This window comes from Alosa sapidissima, chromosome 8 (genome assembly GCF_018492685.1).
Source record: "Alosa sapidissima isolate fAloSap1 chromosome 8, fAloSap1.pri, whole genome shotgun sequence".
Taxonomy (NCBI): Eukaryota; Metazoa; Chordata; class Actinopteri; order Clupeiformes; family Clupeidae; genus Alosa; species Alosa sapidissima.
Genome location: NC_055964.1, coordinates 33,139,597 through 33,148,176, shown reverse-complemented (window position 1 = coordinate 33,148,176; position 8,580 = coordinate 33,139,597).

The window sequence follows — 8,580 nt, the reverse complement described above, 5'->3', positions numbered from 1 at the left end:
TTTCATGACTATTGAAGCCCGGGTATACCCTGAGGTTTCGAAGGCTATATCAAGCTAAGACATATATTTTATATTCTTAGGTTCAATGGGTAAATACACACATAATTAAATAATTTGCACAGATAAAAAGTAATCAAAAAACATTGCTTTATTATACAGGAGATAAATACAGAGAGGGGACATGTTCAAATGTATAACTAAATCAAACAGTTAAGCCACAGGTTTTGCATGAACATTTTCATAGGATCATTTAAATAGTCATCATTTAAAATAGTTGACGGTTACATTATGTAGGAAAGCAACCTAACTTGTTAGTGAGGTGGAATAGTGCTTAATTGGTGGACAAATCTATCAATCAGTCATGACAAATTCTCATTGGTTTTAGGGGAGGGTCTTAGAAATGGAAGGAGAGAGATTATCTAGCCTCGTTGAGAATAACGGAGGATAAAGATGGCTATGTGTGCTTGAGCACCTTATTCGTTTACCAATATCAGGATAATTGAGTAATAGGCTACGCCAGGGGTGAGTCGTTTAAGATAGAAGCATTTTGATTTTGCATAGCCTCCTAGGTGCTTTGTTTTTTAATAGTTAAGGACGGTAACGTTATTTTTTCCCCACTGTACATACCGCCAGTAATGTTGTTCAGGTAGTAGCTTGCTAGGTAGATCACTTAGCCTACAGCTTACCCAGAAATTAGCTTTTTGTCTATGTTTATTGGTTTACAACAAGTAGTGTAGACGGGAAACATCGCTGCTCAAATAGCGCCACGAGTCACCAGAGCACTCGTGGTTCCTTTGAGTTGGCCAACGTGGGAGCCACACCACTGAATAGCGCTGCTAACTACCGGAAGGTTAGCAGTTCCATTCAGCCACGAGGGATTGGAAACTACAGTTGCTGAACGCTACACCGACGCCATGGGGTGCACACCAATGTCGCTGTGTTCGTGAGTAACACTCATTGAGTGGACTAGTGAACTTTATCAGGCCTGCAACGGGGGTTATGTCTGCCTTTTTTGTTTGTTTTACATGCCGGCTGTTGTAATTTTATTTGTTGTATCAGTGTTTCCCCTACAGTGTATTTAACAGCGGCGCAGCGCCGCCGCTGGATTTTCAGCGCCGCTGCAACATAATATCACGAGATTCACTTAACACACTGTAAAAGCACAACGGCCAACGTCATCAAGCCCAAAGACAAGTCTGCAGCCCATATGGCTAGCCTACGTTCTGAACAGGTTACATTGTTTAGCTATCCGACTGATGGGGTCTTGCTCCGCCACAGTGTAGCCTATGGTGTCATCGTTCACTTGTAGGTTACACAATAAATAGCCTACTTATAGGCCTGGTGACAATAAAAAATGATATTAGTTATATTTCATCACGAAGCTGTTTGTATGCCGTGAATTCGCTTGTAGCCTATGCCATATGTTAAGCTTGAGCAATTCCTCTGATCCAAAGCCTGCTTTGACACATTGACACTAATGTGAAACATGCATCCTCCTCTCCTAGCCTACATCAAATAAAAGAAACCAATTCATGATTACCGAAATGAATTTAACATGGGGGGAAAAAAGTTTGTTGCGATTTAGCCTACTGTTGTGATGCGGTTCTTTCTGCTGATTGGATTTACGTCCGGTGTCGTCAACTCTGAGAACTCTTGCTCCGGCTGACAATTTTATTCAGAGAGCTGATTTCCCAAAGATGAGCCTCCATCAACATTCAACGACAAATTATTAAAACGTAAGTAATGCAATAGAGTAAACCAATGTGCTACAAGGTGTATGGTCTTAACGTTAATTGTAGCCTAGACTTGTAACGTTAGCGTGGGGCTACATGTAATGTTTGCATGGGAAAGCTAGGCGAACACAGTCTAGGCCTGTTTAAACTTTGATAGTTAAAGGAAATATGAGCATATGTTGGCATATACGTATAGCCTAAATTCTGTCCACTTAGCTATAATAGGCTATCACAAACAGACCTTTTCTACGTTTGCGGCATTAGACATAGGAGCCTACATTCTCTTATCAGAAAGACGTTCTCATAACTTCAGCGTTCTCTTGACGGTGAGACGAACGGTCGCACTTCAATCAAGTAGCCTAGGTCCTTTTCGAGTTAATTGTGAGTGAGTTGTATGGTAACTGTGGGAGTGATGTAGAAGAAAAGTGAGTATTTACTTTTTTATACGTGGGTTTGTTGTTTTGGGACTGAGAAATAGACTACAAGGAGAGCATCTGGCTACGTGCATGCGTGTCAGCATTAATGGCCCCCCAATAATTCAATTCAATTACCAAAGAGCCTTAGAGATGTTCTTTGAAAAGCCCAGAAAAATTAAGTGCTCGCAGATTGGGTGTGGCCTTTGGCATTAAGACAAATTTAAATAAATTGTAAATAATCTTTTTCTGGGTTGTGCCATTTCATTTTTCTTCTATCATTTTTAACCAATAATGTAAAAGAAAGCTGAAAATGTCCACAAAAGAAACACGAAGGTATGATATAAAAAAAAAAAATTAAAAAAAATGCGCAACAACCCCCCCCCCCCCCCCCCCCCCCCAAGTAATAGCACCGCTGCTGGAAAAAATTCTAGGGGAAACACTGTGTATATTATGTGCCTGTGCTCTTTGTGATGGTATAATTGAAACTAGGGAGGGAGAGAAAACTATTTGTGTTTGACGACAGTAAATAGGATCCTTAGTAGAGCCTGTGTTTTTTTTTGGGAGGATTCCTGTAACAATCTTTTGCTTTGCTAGTATGTACTAAAGCCAGTATTGCTAGTTTCAGTGATTGTCCATAGGGGAGATGTGCTGTATATTTTTAGTTGTTGCTAATTATTCACTGGCGGAACAGCATTACTTTAAAGCAATGTGATTATTTCCTTACAAAGAGGCCTAACATTAGTCTATGTTCTAACTCTGAAAAACTTACCTGCATTTACCCTTGCTAGGGAAAATAAATTGCTTTAAATTATACTGTAACATGGGTTGTGATCTCCACTCACTTTGAATAGTAGATTAGTCAATTATCCAGGTGGCAACTATAGAACTCAGGTTTATGCCTTGTCGTGGCGGTAATCTCGACAAAAGGGCTACACTATTTTTCCAATTACTGACTATGTTCCCCTATAAATGGAAAATGGTAATTTTACTTGCACAATAAATGTCACCAATTTTGTCAAAATTTGCCGATTGTGGTTTTTACTGCCCTTTTTTTGAGGCTTCTTTATATTCTGCTGCTTCCACACAGGATGACAATCTGCCAAACAGGGGAGACACAGGACACACTATGGCAAACAAGCCTTTTATTTCTGCAGAGACAGACAGGCCAATCAGACGCTGACTTTATATTCACAGCTGATTACAGAGTATTTTAAAAATATTTTCTTATTTTTCTTGGTCTGTATCAATGTAGTGAAATAAGATATATGCACCCGACATATTGAGTGGGTGCAAAGGGTAACACCTATTTGTATCAGTGAGTTGTGTGAAAGTGAAATCTTCAAACTTTTACTTTAATGTTACAAAACCCTACTGACCATTTTACTGAATTTGGACTTTTATGTTGCACTACACTACGTACCCTTCCTTCTCCTCAATGTGTTTGTGAGGAGTCTGACCCCAGTTCCCAAAGCTGAAACACTAATGCCTCCTACTGCAGCAGGGTCCTAGCCTGGCTCATACCAGACCAATACCCAACTGAGAATACTCACAACAGCTTCACTGATGATCCTTCACCTACCCAAAATCCAGGATAAAGTTTATGAGTGAATTTGGTCTGGACTCTGTGCAGGAGGATCTTTGTGTCAGAGATGCTATAGAAGGCCAGAGTTCCTGCCCTGTGATCCACATACACTCCTATTCTGGAGCTGGCCACTAGAGGGAGTTCAGTCCGTTTACTATTGTGCCAGAAAGAGCAGCTGGAGCTGCGGAGGATCAGACTCCAGGACTGGTCGTTATGTCCAAACCATGACTCAGTACCCCGTCCTTTCCTGCTGATGCTTTTATATGAGACTGCTATCTCGATACCATCCTTTCCTCTCCACTCCACCTCCCAGTAGCAGCGTCCAGACACACCCTCTCTACACAGCACCTGTTGGATCATATCAAATCTCTCTGGATGATCAGCATATGACTGGAGTTCATCTCTCCACTCCACCCTCCTGTTCCCCTCAGACAGATGGAGGTTTCTATTAGCTGTGTTGGGATCCAATGTGAAGTCACAGGAATCTGATTGAAGAAGACAACACAAAGGACAGAATGTTTTTAATGTTAACTCTCTGTGTGTGTATGTAACTTTTGGCCAGAATCGCAGACTGAACCTTTACTGATGCATGCAACTGGACAGGAGTGACCCATCCATTTTTACTGAAGGACATTCTGTATGGACTGACCTGCTGTCAGCTAAACCCTGGCAGCATCAGAATGACTGGACCGGGCTAAATCTACAGGGGAATCAGGCCTGCGTCTGCTCTGCTGGTTATTATGAGTCTCACATCTCTTATTCAAAATACCTTCATGTTGTAATGTTCACAATCCCAGTCAGACTTCAGGTACTACCAATACAACTTAGATAAATAGATAGATAGATAGATAGATAGATAGATAGATTGGTGCAGTATTGAGATTGAATGGTGAAACAGTCGGCCTAGAAAAGGTAATGGAAGTACAGTTGCACACTTAACATCACTTACACTTCCTTACTTGTAAACAAGTACACTCATTAGGCCAGGCATGTTATTACATGAACTTGTAAACAAGTACACTCATTAGGCCAGGCATGTTATTACATGCACTTGTAAACAAGTACACTCATTAGGCCAGGCATGTTATTACATGAACTTGTAAACAAGTACACTCATTAGGCCAGGCATGTTATTACATGAACTTGTAAACAAGTACACTCATTAGGCCAGGCATGTTATTACATGAACTTGTAAACAAGTACACTCATTAGGCCAGGCATGTTATTACATGAACTTGTAAACAAGTACACTCATTAGGCCAGGCATGTTATTACATGAACTTGTAAACAAGTACACTCATTAGGCCAGGCATGTTATTACATGAACTTGTAAACAAGTACACTCATTAGGCCAGGCATGTTATTACATGCACTTGTAAACAAGTACACTCATTAGGCCAGGCATGTTATTACATGCATCTGGTCTCCTACTGTCTGATCTGCCAACGTAGCTCCCATGTGATAATGGACTAGTAGGCACTGAATGCAGCTCCCATGTGATAATGGACTAGTAGGCACTGAATGCAGCTCCATGTGATAATGGACTAGTAGGCACTGAATGCAGCTCCATGTGATAATGGACTAGTATGAATGCAGCTCCATGTGATAATGGACTAGTATGAATGCAGCTCCTATGTGATAATGGACTAGTATGAATGCAGCTCCATGTGATAATGGACTAGTAGATCCCATGTGATAATGGACTAGTATGAATGCAGCTCCTATGTGATAATGGACTAGTAGGCACTGAATGCAGCTCCATGTGATAATGGACTAGTAGGCACTGAATGCAGATCCCATGTGATAATGGACTAGTAGATCCCATGTGATAATGGACTAGTATGAATGCAGCTCCTATGTGATAATGGACTAGTAGGCACTGAATGCAGCTCCTATGTGATAATGGACTAGTAGGCACTGAATGCAGCTCAATGTGATAATGGACTAGTAGACACTGAATGCAGCTCCATGTGATAATGGACTAGTATGAATGCAGCTCCTATGTGATAATGGACTAGTAGGCACTGAATGCAGCTCCATGTGATAATGGACTAGTAGGCACTGAATGCAGCTCAATGTGATAATGGACTAGTAGGCACTGAATGCAGCTCAATGTGATAATGGACTAGTAGGCACTGAATGCAGCTCAATGTGATAATGGACTAGTATGAATGCAGCTCCATGTGATAATGGACTAGTAGGCACTGAATGCAGCTCCATGTGATAATGGACTAGTAGATCCCATGTGATAATGGACTAGTATGAATGCAGCTCCTATGTGATAATGGACTAGTAGGCACTGAATGCAGATCCCATGTGATAATGGACTAGTAGATCCCATGTGATAATGGACTAGTATGAATGCAGCTCCTATGTGATAATGGACTAGTAGGCACTGAATGCAGCTCCTATGTTATAATGGACTAGTAGGCACTGAATGCAGCTCCATGTGATAATGGACTAGTAGGCACTGAATGCAGATCCCATGTGATAATGGACTAGTATGAATGCAGCTCCCATGTGATAATGGACTAGTAGGCACTGAATGGTATGAGGTTGGACACCTGAGCCTCTATTCTATAAGGTTTTTTGTCTTACCGCTAAGAGTACTCCTAAATCACACTTCACAATCATACACAATTTTTTACAAGAAGGTTAGCACTCAATTCTTTTCACAAAGCTGCTGAGATCAACTTTTACTGGGGAAAAGAGACAAACGCCTGAGCTATAGGTTATGCTGCTGATGTCAATTATCAGATAAATAAGAATTAAAGTCCAAATTAAATTAATGGAACACTTTACACATACACATGCATCTGTATGAGGACATGTTTGCTCACTGATTTGATGTACATTAAACAGTTACATTCAGTTTGATTTAAAAAAGAAATTGATGTTTGAATAGAGGACTATTGGATGTTGCATAGGGGGTCAACACAAACTAAAACCCATTCATCTGTTACTGCATCTTATCAGCAGTTATAGGAATTATGATTATGTGGAGGAGACTTTGCTTCCACTAACCATGAACGGTAACACCCACAAAAATATACTGAACTGCTTAAACCTGGTCAAATATTCTGGAAATTTGATTGCAATGACATTTGGAAGAAATTTGGAATGTAAATTGTGTGTAACAAAACTCACATTGTAGGAATTCCTCTCTGGTTGAGGGTTCAGAAAGCAAAATAGTCTGGACTTCAGTCACTATTGAGATTTAATTGAAAATAATCATATTATAAACAACACTTACTTACATAAATGGTGTAAATGTTGACATTGTATCAACCTTTGGTTTTTATATCAGTAAAGTTACAGCATATGTCAGGATGTCAGGAGTGTGACCAACCTGCTGCAGATAACTTCATGAATTCCTCTTTGCAGAAATCCTCCAGCTGCCCCTTTAGTGAGGAGACAGATTTCTCCACAGCCTCAAAAGAAAGGCTTTGGTTAACACAGGTACTGGACACGTGTTTAGTCTCAGCTGTGTTGCTCACTGACTGGAATTTCTGTATAGAGAAACACGTGACAGAGAGTGAGAAATGGAGAGAAATGGAGGGTAGAGAGAGAGAGAGAGAGATGGAGGGGGCGTGGGTGGAGGGGGAGTGGTTAGGATGTGGGGTCACTAGTCATATTCTAAATAAAGCATTCGGGTGTACGCACATAATGTATAATCTGTATTTCATGTAAATCCAGTTGATACAGTTTTTGATACAGTTGGGTTTTTATTTTTTAATGTATCTTAATGTTTCCAACAGCACACTGTACTGTACATGATGGCTGATATAGACTATCTGTATCAAAGTGTTTTATGGTATTTTGTCCAATTTGCAACACAGTAAATGACAATATGAAAATACCATTCAACATCACCTTTTTAAGCATACAGTTGAAACAATTGAAATTTAACAAATTGATGAAATTGATTCATTTTTTATTTTGTATTGAACTCATTTTGTATTATTACAAAAAACATTCTCTTACAGATGTGAAAGGGCATTGGGTCTGTTAAAGTGCTGCGTAAGGTAGATTGATGCCATCAGCACATCCTGAGCCCTCATAACCTATCAGCAGTTACCTTGAGGAAATGGATGTGGTCCTCTGTGTGTGAAAGCTGCTCCAGCTCAGCATCTCTCCTCTTCAGCTCAGCAATCTCCTGCTCCAGTTGCTTCAGGAGTCCTTCAGCCCGACTCACCTCAGCCTTCTCCTGAGCTCTGATCAGCTCTGTCACCTCAGAGCGCCTTCTCTCAATGGAGCGGATCATCTCAGTAAAGATCCTCTCACTGTCCTCCACTGCTGTCTGTGCAGAACTCTGATACGAGACACACAAAGACACGTGATCCATCTAAACCATAAACCAAACCAAGAATACATAAAATGTAAGGAAATGAAAACAAACCCAAATGAAAACACATGCATCTGCTCCAACCCATTAACTATGTCCTCATGTTTAAATGTATTCATTTAGCAGACTCTGTTATCCAAAGTGACTTATGTCAGCCATATTACATGGGCTCATTATCCCCAGAGCAACTTGAAATTGAGTGCCTTGCTCAAGGGCGGAAGCTGGGAATTGAACCAAAAACTTTTCAAGCTACTGCACGCTAGCCCTGATCCTTAATCACTACACTACCACCGCCAGTCCTATTGAGCTGGTCAGTCATTAGTCAGTTTGTGTGAAAAGATAGATGTGAAATTCAAACACAGACTACAGCAGCTGTGCACAGATACTTGAGATTGTAATGAAACCATGATCAGACGGCTGTCCACCTCACATTGCCAAATTGGTACATTAATATCATACAGATATTTTACGGAAATCACAACCAGAAGTTATTTATTTTCCATG